This window comes from Pinus tabuliformis, chromosome 7 (assembly GCF_031772625.1).
Source record: "Pinus tabuliformis cultivar Carrire ecotype Pingquan chromosome 7, CPIR1, whole genome shotgun sequence".
In the NCBI taxonomy this organism is placed as follows: Eukaryota; Viridiplantae; Streptophyta; class Pinopsida; order Pinales; family Pinaceae; genus Pinus; species Pinus tabuliformis.
The window spans coordinates 437,384,966-437,396,867 of NC_142293.1; the positions used below are offsets into that span (position 1 = coordinate 437,384,966).

An 11,902-nucleotide genomic window follows, 5' to 3' on the forward strand; every position below is an offset into this window, starting at 1 on the left:
TTGTTTCTTATTTGTTTATAATTTACTTAACTTTTAATAGTCTTAAAAAAGATGAATGACTATATTTGAGAAATAGAAGAAACTTTCGCATATATGGAATTTTGATGAATTATAAATTTGTATATGGAATTTCAAAGTTAAAAGTTTGTAAAATATGTACAAATAAATTTAATTTTAAAATAATTGATAGAATTTAAAATAAAAATAATGATATCATATTTAAGAGTAAATTTTATAAATATTTTTAAAGAGAAAAGAAGAAAAATATTTTTTAAATCATATTTTAAACTTATTTTTTTATACATTTATTTTTTAAATTTCACATATCATTATTCATTAGATACACACTATAATACACACACTTAAAAACCTGAGTAAAATTATAAAAAAAAATAAACTAGCAATTGTCCCAAAAGGTACAAAGAAAGGCCGATAGGATTATTAAATTAGAATTGTTGAATTTCTCTAGAAGAAATGTTAGTTCAAACCTAACGGATGAGCATTTTGAGCTGGCTGAAATCTATCCCATACTAAATTGTAGAACGTCTCTCGACGCAACAATAATATGTAATAATAACAATAATAAAGTGATAATGATCATCAACAATTACTCATAACATATAAATTTATTAATATTATATTTAAAACTATCATTATACATGAATCATATGTGTTTTTACCACATATATATCATCATTCTGCAGTGACAAAACAAGCACTAGAAACAGATCATAAATAATTAAATGCATCTCTAAGAATTTTTGGCATACACATTTCTTAGACCTATACAAACAAATATGGAGTAAAAAATTACACAAACAAATATGAAATAAAAAATTAGATAACCAAACTCTTAGAATTAAAACATAAAACCTTAAAAGCAATGAATATATTAATAGGATAAATTGCGTATAAACAAACTGTTCAATAAAAATGAGTCGATCACAGCAATGAAATCTTCCACTCAAGCTTATTTTCTTATAAAATCGGGCAGAATGGAGGCCTCGGTTAAGAAGCAGAAAAAAATCAATAGAATAAAATATAGCTCCCTCCCATGTGACCATGAACTTAAGCTTTTATAGCTAGTAATAGCATGCTACTCAATCTACCAGATCGCCATCAAATGCATCTCTTCTGAATTTTCACGACAAAAATATGCATACCATTCAAAAGCCTCTCCATTTCCTCGAATTTCTCCATTATAAACTGTCAATAGTTATATAAAATGTCAATACTGACCGTCCACTTGAACAAAATAAGAATTAAGTGACAGAGTTAGCATCTGGTGTCAAAATCAATTCATAACTTTACACAGACTTACAAGCAGCATAGCTCCTGTTCATCACTTTACACAGATTACAACAAGCATTGCTTCAAACGCACCAAATGCCCAATCTCTCAGCTATACAACAGATTATAAATCTATAAAGAATTTAGTTTTACTCCACTCCAATAAGGTGTGGAATGTTATATGCACAAGCCAGTACAACTGTTTATAATTCATCACTTGAGTTAATTGCTCAACGCCATGATTAGTGTGAAATGGATGTTATTGTTAAGATGCTATGCTGAAAGAGCTCACTTTCTTTGGTGTTGCAACCACAAGTGGAGCTTCTAGAGAATTTGTAATAGCAAATTTGTCATGCATAAATTTGCTATCCACAATGGATACATCTTTTGGAACAATCTTGTAGCAATAGCAGCTTTTTAGCCCATTCTGGCCCTTGTAACACACATGATCGTTGTTTTTTACTTGACGGAAGTTCCAGATGACAGAAAATTTACCAACAGTGGCAACTACATGGCGCTCCTGCCTTCCACTCTCAGTAACCTGCAGTGATGAAGAGAAATAGATGTCAGAAATTAGTACACTTGAAGAGCTAATAAAGGTTATATTGCAGGCCAACGGTCCTATAAGTTCAATTGCTACATGTTATGAAGTTGAAGTCATTTTTTGTGTACCTTATCCCTTCATAGACAATTGCTAACTTTTAATACATTATTATTTGTTTATAGTGGTGATATTGAAAAAACATATGGCCAAATTTTTGTGTATCTGTAAGGCCATGTTTGAAATTTGTGTTTGGGAGAATCAAGACCTATTAAAAATTAATGGAATAGTTCGGGGAATTCATTTTTCTTGAAAGAAAGGTGATGAGCCATGTAGCAACAAGCTGAGAAGGTTTGCCAAGTAAAATAGGATGTTTGGTCTGAAAATTAAAGATGCTATTTTAAAGGCCCCACAAATTACTGGATATTCAACCAGATAATTCGACCAAGCAACAAAACGTTGAAATTCACCATCTTGTGCCCGTTGAAGATCTCAAACTTTGGTTCCAGGTGCAGAGACTAATTTATTTTAGAAAAGGCTAATTGCATGTTGGCCGCATTTCCATACCATTTCTGTACCATAAATATTACTGTCCAGAAACGACACCAAATTTGGATAGTGCAGTTCATTAAGAGAAACGGATTTGTTGTACATAAAAAAGTCTTAAACTTTGAAAGAAGTCCCCAAAAGTATTAATGAAGTTCTGAGCAACTTAGGTACTCTGTTTTTTTATTTTTTCATACAATATCACTGCTTTTCAAAACATCATAGTCTAATTCTTGTATGTTTGGTTCTTTCTCAAGCATATTTTTTTTTATCAATTTTGTCTGGAATGCATCTGGAATGCAGGTGGGATTTATTGAAATCACAAGTTTGGGCCGTGAAAGGGTTTTTCAGGGCACTGAATTGATTTGTGCATTCAAAAATGAATTTTAAACAACAACAAATCACGATATAGTCAAAGATTGTATCACTAGATTCTGTTTGGAAAAACTGGGTTTTAAGCGAATTGAATCCATTTATACATTAAAAAAAATAAAAATTAAACAGCAACCAATAACAATCTGGTCAAAATTTGCATCTCCGAATTCAGATGAAAAAAAACTAAAACTTAGAATAATTAGGCTGTGCCCTTTCAAAAAAACTTTGCTGGTTTAGAAAATGCTTAAATGTCACCAAACACTAGTACAACCCCATGGCTAATAGCTGCCCTGGCTTATAGAAATTTGTTCAATTTTTGGTTTACAATTTTTTTTTTATCAATTTTGTCTGGAATCCAGGTGGGATTTATTGAAATCACAAGTTTGAGCCGTGAAGGCGGCTAGTATCCCAAGGGTTTTTCAGGGCACTGAATTGATTTGTGCATTCAAAAATGAATTTTAAACAACAACAAATCACGATATAGTCAAAGATTGTATCACTAGATTCTGTTTGGAAAAACTGGGTTTTAAGCGAATTGAATCCATTTATACATTAAAAAAAATAAAAATTAAACAGCAACAAATAACAATCTGGTCAAAATTTGCATCTCCGAATTCAGATGAAAAAAAACTAAAACTTAGAATAATTAGGCTGTGCCCTTTCAAAAAAACTTTGCTGGTTTAGAAAATGCTTAAATGTGACCAAACACTAGTACAACCCCATGGCTAATAGCTGCCCTGGCTTATAGAAATTTGTTCAATTTTTGGTTTACAATTTTGCGAGTGCAATGGATAGAAACATTCATTAATTTACTTTTCATGAAATGGAAACCAATGATTTTCAATACATACTTTGAAACAAGTAGTAGTTGGAGTTCAAAATTGAACAGGACATTAAAGTCAAATAAACAACATAAGGGGAAGAAAAACAATACAAATCAGAAGACCAAAATGCATATTAGTAACACTTACCCAAGAGAACTGACCACCATGGAACTTATCCTTTCCAGCCAAATGTGCATCCACTGGAGTAAGCTTGAGCAATCTCGGAGCTGGAATCTTGTGCCCCTTCCGCCCAGAAACTCCTGTCTTTGACTGTCCATCTTTAACCGTGAAGACAGTACTGATAAGAATAAGATAGGTATTAGTAGTCCCAAGAATCCACTTCGCATCATAAGTAACATCAACATGTGTGATCGGTGATCCAAGAGCTGGAAACGCTGTTTTTGCCACCCTCATAGATGTTTTCCCATAAAGCCGAATCTTCCCATCACTGGATCCAATCACCACGCATCCATCCCCAGTAGTTGCAAAGCACTGAAAATTTGTACCTCTCGCAAATTGATGACCATTGGCCCAATTCGAAACCGTGTTGTCAGACTGTTGAACAATACCATGCCTATCCCTCATATCCCACCTGCACAGCCTATTGTCATCAAGCCCCATGAAGGTCGACTCTGCAGCATCCAACTGTGCACCCTTGCTAACATTTGTAATATCCCGCATCGTGATGGGAGTCCCATCCTTCTCAAACTTCCATTCTGCCACAACCTGCCCAGTCTCAATATCCAGCTGGTGAACCCTTGCAGCATGAGGCTTGCCCTGCTTGGCAGGGCTCATCAACATCATATTGGTCTCTGCTCTCATGAGAAGACCCTTCTTCGGTGTAGAGTAATAAGACCCATCACCCCCCAAATCCCCCTACCTGAACTTCACAGACATGCCCTTCCCATGGATCCCATGGTGCAAATTCTTGGCTGCCTCAATGCCAGTCTCACCGACCAAAAAGCTATGACCCAGGGCACCCATGGCCAAGCTCTGTATACCACCATTAGTAGCCTCCTTAATCTCTTCATTCAAATCCCTATCCTCGTCCTCCAGCCCCAAGCTCTCCTCTGCATCTTCCCAGACAGAATCATCTGCAGTCTGGGGATTAGCCCACCCCATGAAATCCTTCCCAAACACCTTAACCTTGTTTTCCTCAGTAGCCTTGAGAAAATAAGTATTCTCAAACATACAATTCTGAAACTCTGTAACAAAATCCATGTACCCTTCACGATACAGAAGGCCACCCCATATAGTCATGATCGAAGCCAAGAAGCAGAAAAACCCATTCATAGATACAACAATAACGTGCACGCTAGGAGCTATGATAGTCCAATGATCTGACAGGTTTAAAGCATGGGAAAATCAACCCTCAAGAAGCCACAAATAACTTCGCAATAAAATATAAAATATAAAAGCCTGCATGCCGCCTTCTTCATTTAAGAGTCTTCAGCGCTGGAAACAAATCATTACCTATTTTCCAGATAATTCATAGTAAGATTAAAATTGGCTATACCACAGTATGAAGTCAGCCCCGCTGAGACAGATAAATGTACATTGAGAAATCTTACCTCCAAATCCTGGAATAATCCCAAATTGAAGTTCTGGAAACCCAAGCTGTGCTTTTGGGGTTGAAATACGAGCATGACAAGACTGTGTAAATTAAATACATCCATGATAACTCAAAACATGTAAGTTCCCAAAATTCCCCTTCCAAAACATAAAATTACAAGAGATGGACAATCATTGCCACATACCATTGCTAATTCTAATCCACCACCAAGTGCAAGCCCTTGAATAGCAGCTACGGAAGGTTTCTTAGCCTCTATAACAACACCAAAAGGCCAAAAAGGTCAGAGCCAGAAAAAAAGTTCCATGCTAAAAACACATAGAATCCTTTTCCAAACTTTCAGGGGTGCCTAAACATCCATCAGAATCTTAATTTTTTTATGTTAACAATATCAACATATCCAGCTACGTATTAAAATACAGGAAAACATGTAGAATCCTTTACCAATACATTGATGAGTTCCTAACTATGCTATAAGAATGCTACTTTTAACTGTACCATCAAATCCAACTATACTCTACAATAAGCCTAGGTATCCATATTTTGGCACATTCCTAGAAAAGCTCAAAATGTCAAGGGTATGATAATTTCACTTTATAGTATTCAAATAACATATGGAAAATAACGATCCAACAAAATGTCTTTTACAAGAATTGATAATGTTTTTTGAAATGACAAGTCAAAGTAAAAGCAACATTCCTCTATCTTATACATTATTTGTGGATTTGATAATAGCTAACATTCCCGAGATACAGTACCCCCACTTCAGCCTTACATATCACCAACAACTTGCAACTTTAGTGAAAACAAAAAAAAAGCAACATATATAACAAACGCCTACCTTCAATAGTATTGATCATAAGATCAACAGAAACTCTACCCAAATGTGACAAGTTCCCTGCTAGATACACAGTTACAGAGAATTGAATATGAGCAAACATGGAAACCTTTGAAACAATATGCAACAGAATTTGAATTTTGTATGAAAACTTAGTTTGGCATACCAGTCTGTTGTACTTCCTGGAGAACGTTGATGTCAAAACCACCTGAGAATATGCTTCCATTACCTAACAATGCCAAAACAGAGACATAGACATGAAATCATCTCGATTTTTGAACAGAAGCATTTACATCTCTCTCTATATATATGAATATATATAAAGATTTATAACACCATTGAACATTTAGTACAGTTTCCATCCCTTCTGCAAAGTTGCATACTAGTGACAACAATGGCCTTCACATCATTTCTCCTCATTGCTTTGTCATATTTTTCTTTCAAGCCTGCAAGAATTGTAAATAAAACCAATTGAATGGTTACTACAGATATTAAGTTAAATGGTAACACATATGCTAATGCATTACTTACACCCAGATATCAACACACAAATGCGTATGTCATTAAGCCTTCTCTTTCAATGAACATAAAATTATGACGTAGTCAACTACTTACTGGACAGTAATATGATGAATTTGGTAAGGTTGACCTATGATTTCGAATTGGTATGTGCAAATTAGTAGGCCTTGGAGGATTGGTTTGCATTTTATAATCATTTTAATTTGACCTTATCTGTCCTATCCTCATATGGCAGAGCTGATATCAGTTTGCTTTGGGAAAAAGCCATATTGCCCTTTATTTCCAGCCACAGCACAGTTTCTTTACTGCTGAAGCATTTCTCAGTTTCAATTTGCCTACTGGTGCATGTGATGCTGTTTGCAAGGCATAGGAAAATAGGTTAGTTGTGCTTCCTGACCAGACATATGTCACTCCTTCGCATGATGCCTGAAAAGTTGCAAAGGAATAGTTTGATTTCTGTTTCACTACCAGGCACATGCTGCACTCTTGCATGAAGGCATGTGTCTTCATTAAGGGGTGCAATTTGATTGTGTCTGGACTCTGTACAGCTGTGTTTTGTACGTTACCTGCCCTTTATATGTTTCTATGGGAAAAGCCTTTCTGCTATCTACCTTTTTTGCGTAATATGTTCATTGTACTGTATATTTTTTTATCGATAGAACTTGGAGGCGTGTTTAATATATACATGTGTGCACTATCTGGGCACACACGGTTTCTAATCCTAACAGGCATGCTCCTCCCTTGAATGAGATTTGCCAGGTGTGGCTCTTGACTATATTGAATATTATTGAGGTATGCGGATTATGGTATGGTCCTGGCAAGTTACCAGTTCTTCGCTCAAATGTGTGAGGGTGGGTAGAGCTTCTTACAAGGTTTACCATCCAGGTAAAGATAATATATTCCCATTTACGAATAAATAAAGGAATTTCTTTAACCTACCGGCAGATTATGGTATCGTGCTGGCAAGGTACCAGTTCTTCGCTCAAATGTATGAGGGTGGGTAGATATCCTTTCCAGGTTTACCATCCATGTAAAAAAAATAAGTTGCCAGATATAGAATAAATAAAAGAAATTATTTGATTTTATGACGTTTCTCACTGCTAATAATGTGTACTTAAATTGAGGAGGTAGTGCATCAGATGGATGATCTGTGAAAAAAAAATTAAGCTTACCTGACTCTGGAGAAGAGTGTGGTATTTCTGTAATAGTCCAATGCTTCATCCATAAGCTTCTTATGCTCCTTCGAACCTTCAAGAAGACCCCTGAAATAACCCCTGTTCTCAAAGCTTCTCCTAAATGCCTCCCATCCAATATCTCTACTCCTCGCTGCTTTCAGTGCCGAGCTTTGGACTTTAGCAACCCCTGAGCCACTTAGTCCGAGTTCTGCATTCTCCATCTCTTACTGATAATGCGATCTCTGCTGATACATCATCTCAAATCCACAACTTATCTTCATACCCAGTTCCGCCTCCTTGTAATTTGGAGACGACAGAGGCGATATTGGATAGCAACGCGGTGCCTGAAAGGCTTGCTGCATGAACTGAGCATACATGGCCCTTGACATCCTCACAGAGACATCAATTACTAAAAACAAACCCAAAAAGAGAAAAACAAAACAAAAAAATCAGGCTCGAGTTTGTGAAACCTGTGATGAGGGACATGGTTACATCGACGCTGGAGGGAATTGTCGTTGTTAGCCAAGGACCCACTACTGTGACTGGGACGATACTGACAACTTCCATTTTGTTTTCTTTAGCAAATTGCAGGGCAGCTTGGTCTGCCAGGGTTTTTGACACATAATACATCTGCATGCATTCAATCAATGAAAACTGTAAAACTTCCTACAATGTTCAATTTAAACCAGAAATTCGTGCAATAAACTTACCCAACCAGGGGGTTTATTTTGTCTGATGAGATCTACTGAGCTCCAGCATGATTCATCGATGATTTCCACTGGTTTCTTTGGAAAAGAAGCAGCACTGGCAGATGATGTGTAAACCACACGCCTTACACTTTTGGTTGCTAGGCAGGACTTGAGAACATTCAGAGTTCCTCTCACGGCAGTTTCATTCACCTCTCTCTGTACAAAACAATTCAATTAATATCATATCGTTGTCCCAAAAACATCGGTAACTTACTTCTTTACTGTTTCACTTACCTCTGGATCTTGGGAACCAAAATCTGTAGGAGTTGCAACATGAAAGACGCTGCGGCAGCCATGGATGGCATAGTCAAAGCTCCCTTCCTCGCAGAGATCTGCTCTGAAAAGACGAAGCCTCTCTTGGGCCCCTGAGAGTGAGAGAAGGGATGAGTTCTTTGATGGGTTGTGTGGATCTCTGAGAGTGGCATGCACTGTGTACCCATTCTCCAGCAGAGTCTTTACGAGCCATGATCCGATGTAACCCCCTGCTCCTGTCACGCAGACGGGAAGGCCTTTCGCTTCATTGCCATGAGGGATATTCATGTTTGCTTCCATATATTTATTTGCTTTCATAAAAGGCCTCCACCGCCTTAGAAATCAAGTGCTCATCGTGCTTCAAAACCTGAGCCATGCTCAGAGAAACTCGAACCCTGACCCTATGCATGTTAACCCTAGCTTTATCGGGATGACCTTTAATACGACTGTTTATAGCATTCTGAACAACATCGCTAGCTCTGGTTTGCACAAAACCACCGGTGAGAGCCCGCAAGGAGTCCCATACTGAGGGTTTAACCGGCAAATGGAACGGAAGCCCGCGGGTTCGAGTCCCGGAGATTGGAATTGAGAGTACAGGGACACAATGAGGGTACAGCGGGTTGAATGATTAGTGTTGCCATATATAATCCTTATCGAAATCTGAAATTGTGTCTAGACATTGTACCTGGAGTTCTTTCAATCGGGATTCGGTTTCTTTGGCTGACATCGAGTCTGGTAATGCGAATTCCGGGAAAATGGCGTAGAGAAGAGTCTGGTAATGCGAAGTCCGGGAAAATGGCGTAGAGAAGAGTGTCTGTAACAAATTTGCAGATATTTCTGCCGGCTTCATGGGTGAAGATTCGAGACCGCCATGGAGAAAGGCACGTTCACCGCACCACACGCAGGTTGGGCACACGTTCCACAATAATAGCGCACACACTGGCATAACAAATGCGAAACTGCAACATGCAAAATACCCAAATGTCAATTTGACTGTTAATGACAGGTGTCAACATTAGAATGAAAAGGACGACGAAATTTTGTTCCAAAGGAAGGCCTATCGGCCTAAAAATGGCGTAGAGAAGAGTCTGGTAATGCGCAGTCCGGGAAAATGGCGTAGAGAAGAGTGTCTGTAAAAAATTTGCAGATATTTCTGCCGGCTTCATGGGTGAAGATTCGAGACCGCCATGGAGAAAGGCACGTTCACCGCACCACACGCAGGTTGGGCACACGTTCCACAATAATAGCGCACACACTGGCATAACAAATGTGAAACTGCAACATGCAAAATACCCAAATGTCAATTTGACTGTTAATGACAGGTGTCAACGTTAGAATGAAAAGGACGACGAAAGTCTGTTCCAAAGGAAGGCCTATCAACCTAATAAAACTAAAAAAATCCATCAAAACTGGAATAAAATAATAAAAAAAAACAGACCACAAATTTTTCTTAATGATCTTTTCTTTTTCTCCAGCAACTCGATGCTTATCACTACAATCTAAAATATATGCACCGCCTCTTAAATTACATTAATATTAATCAGAGTATAACCTGATGCAAAATAACAAATAAAATTAAAAAACCACAAATATAATCACCAATATAAAGCATCATTTATGTAACATTTCATTCTAAGATTTTCTTCATCAAAAATATCATTTATGTAACATTTCATTCTAAAATTTTCTTCATCAAAAATATCATTTTTTTTTTTAAAGAGAAGCCTTTCTCGTAGCTACATGTCTATAGAAGGTGCTATTAATCTAGTAAAATCCTCAAATAATTAATTAACTTTTGAATAACATTATTTAATATCAAGTTTACATATCCATATGATCACATTAAATCAAGACTAATAAATCATGTTCTTATGTCACTAATTAAAATGTTTGGACTTCATTCTCTCCGCATAATCAATACAATTACTGCATTGTTGGAAAAAGGAAAAATTTAGGAAAAGATGTTAGGTTTTGCAACATTCACAATTTTTTTTATAAGAAAATATATTTCATGAATATCTAAATTTATATTATAAAATAAATGAATGGTAGTAAGACTAATTTTTGTGTAAAGAATTAAAAGTAGATTAAATAAAAACAATATAAGAAATATACTAATTATTTGAATTTAATATAGCATATTAGGCATAAAGTATAGTATATGGTATGTTTTGAAGTGTCACAAAGCAACACCCTTAAGAGAATTGATATAGAAAAGTTTTTTAGCCAACGATCTATGTGAAAGTGGAAATTTTCACTCTCTATTAATTTGCATTTCCATTTTTGTGTCCTTGAGGAGTTGACTTCCAATATTATTCTAAGGCCATATAACATAATCTATACGGGTTTGCTATAAATGAAAGTATCTAGATATATTATCTTATTTATTGGTTTTAGACTATTGTTGCACAAAAGTACACAGTGCAACTTCAATGGTGTTTAAAATGACTCTAACCCAATCTAAGAAATGCAAGCTATATGATAGATGAAATTTTTTTGGTTCAATGAATGTTATGTAAGGCAGGGGAAGAAATTTTTCCCTTTTCCAAATAGTAAAGAAAACTTAACAATCTCAATGGTCACTTAAAACCTCTAACTATTGTAAACAAATGTGATCTAAAATACTCACACAATCTAAGATTAGTAATGATAATGAAAATACATGCGCACTCAGAGGCACTAATTTAAGATTTGATAAAAATACATTCGATGATTAACTTATCTAAGAAGGAAAAGAAAAGCACATCAATAGTCATCAAAGAATGTTTGGACCTATAGAAAAATGGGGGCACTTGTCAGTCCTTCATTATGACTTAATTTTCCTATGGTTTATTACTCCATTTGGCCTTAAAAAATCCATTTCAAAGTGCTTATGATACCATTTTGTCATACTCTTCCTAATACGTACATTTCCTAAGACATTGCATTGGTAATTTTTTTTAGAAATTTATGAGAGAATTATATTGTAAAATGCAGTTATAGCAATGACAAGTCTTGTAATTAATCATTTGTTCCCATATATGCGGGACAACTCGGTGAAATTTGAAACATGGCTTTTGTCGCCTAGTCTCTCTAAATGGATGAACACCTATCTGCTCAGCGAAAATCAACATCAAGATGCCTAGCCAACGCACATTCAATGAGCCCAACATAACAACAAAAACACATGTCATTTTTGTAATTTTTCTCAGATCTAATTTTTATTCATTCACTCCATGATTTG

General features: G+C 36.1%; 2 pseudogenes across 2 annotated transcripts; both read right to left on the minus strand.

Annotated features, from left to right (window-relative positions):
• Positions 1-1,181: 1,181 nt before the first annotated feature.
• LOC149247843 (protein CYPRO4-like) lies at positions 1,182-6,368 on the minus strand (annotated as a pseudogene). The gene is made up of 6 exons (XR_016266639.1): positions 6,151-6,368; positions 5,988-6,044; positions 5,334-5,401; positions 5,148-5,229; positions 3,724-4,916; positions 1,182-1,831 (listed from the first exon to the last, which is right to left on the minus strand). The product of XR_016266639.1 is annotated as a protein CYPRO4-like (transcript).
• A 1,312-nt stretch (positions 6,369-7,680) lies between these two features.
• LOC149247844 (putative anthocyanidin reductase pseudogene) lies at positions 7,681-8,967 on the minus strand (annotated as a pseudogene). Its single transcript, XR_016263744.1, has 3 exons — positions 8,662-8,967; positions 8,389-8,583; positions 7,681-8,308 (listed from the first exon to the last, which is right to left on the minus strand). The product of XR_016263744.1 is annotated as a putative anthocyanidin reductase pseudogene (transcript).
• Between the last annotated feature and the right edge of the window lie 2,935 nt (positions 8,968-11,902).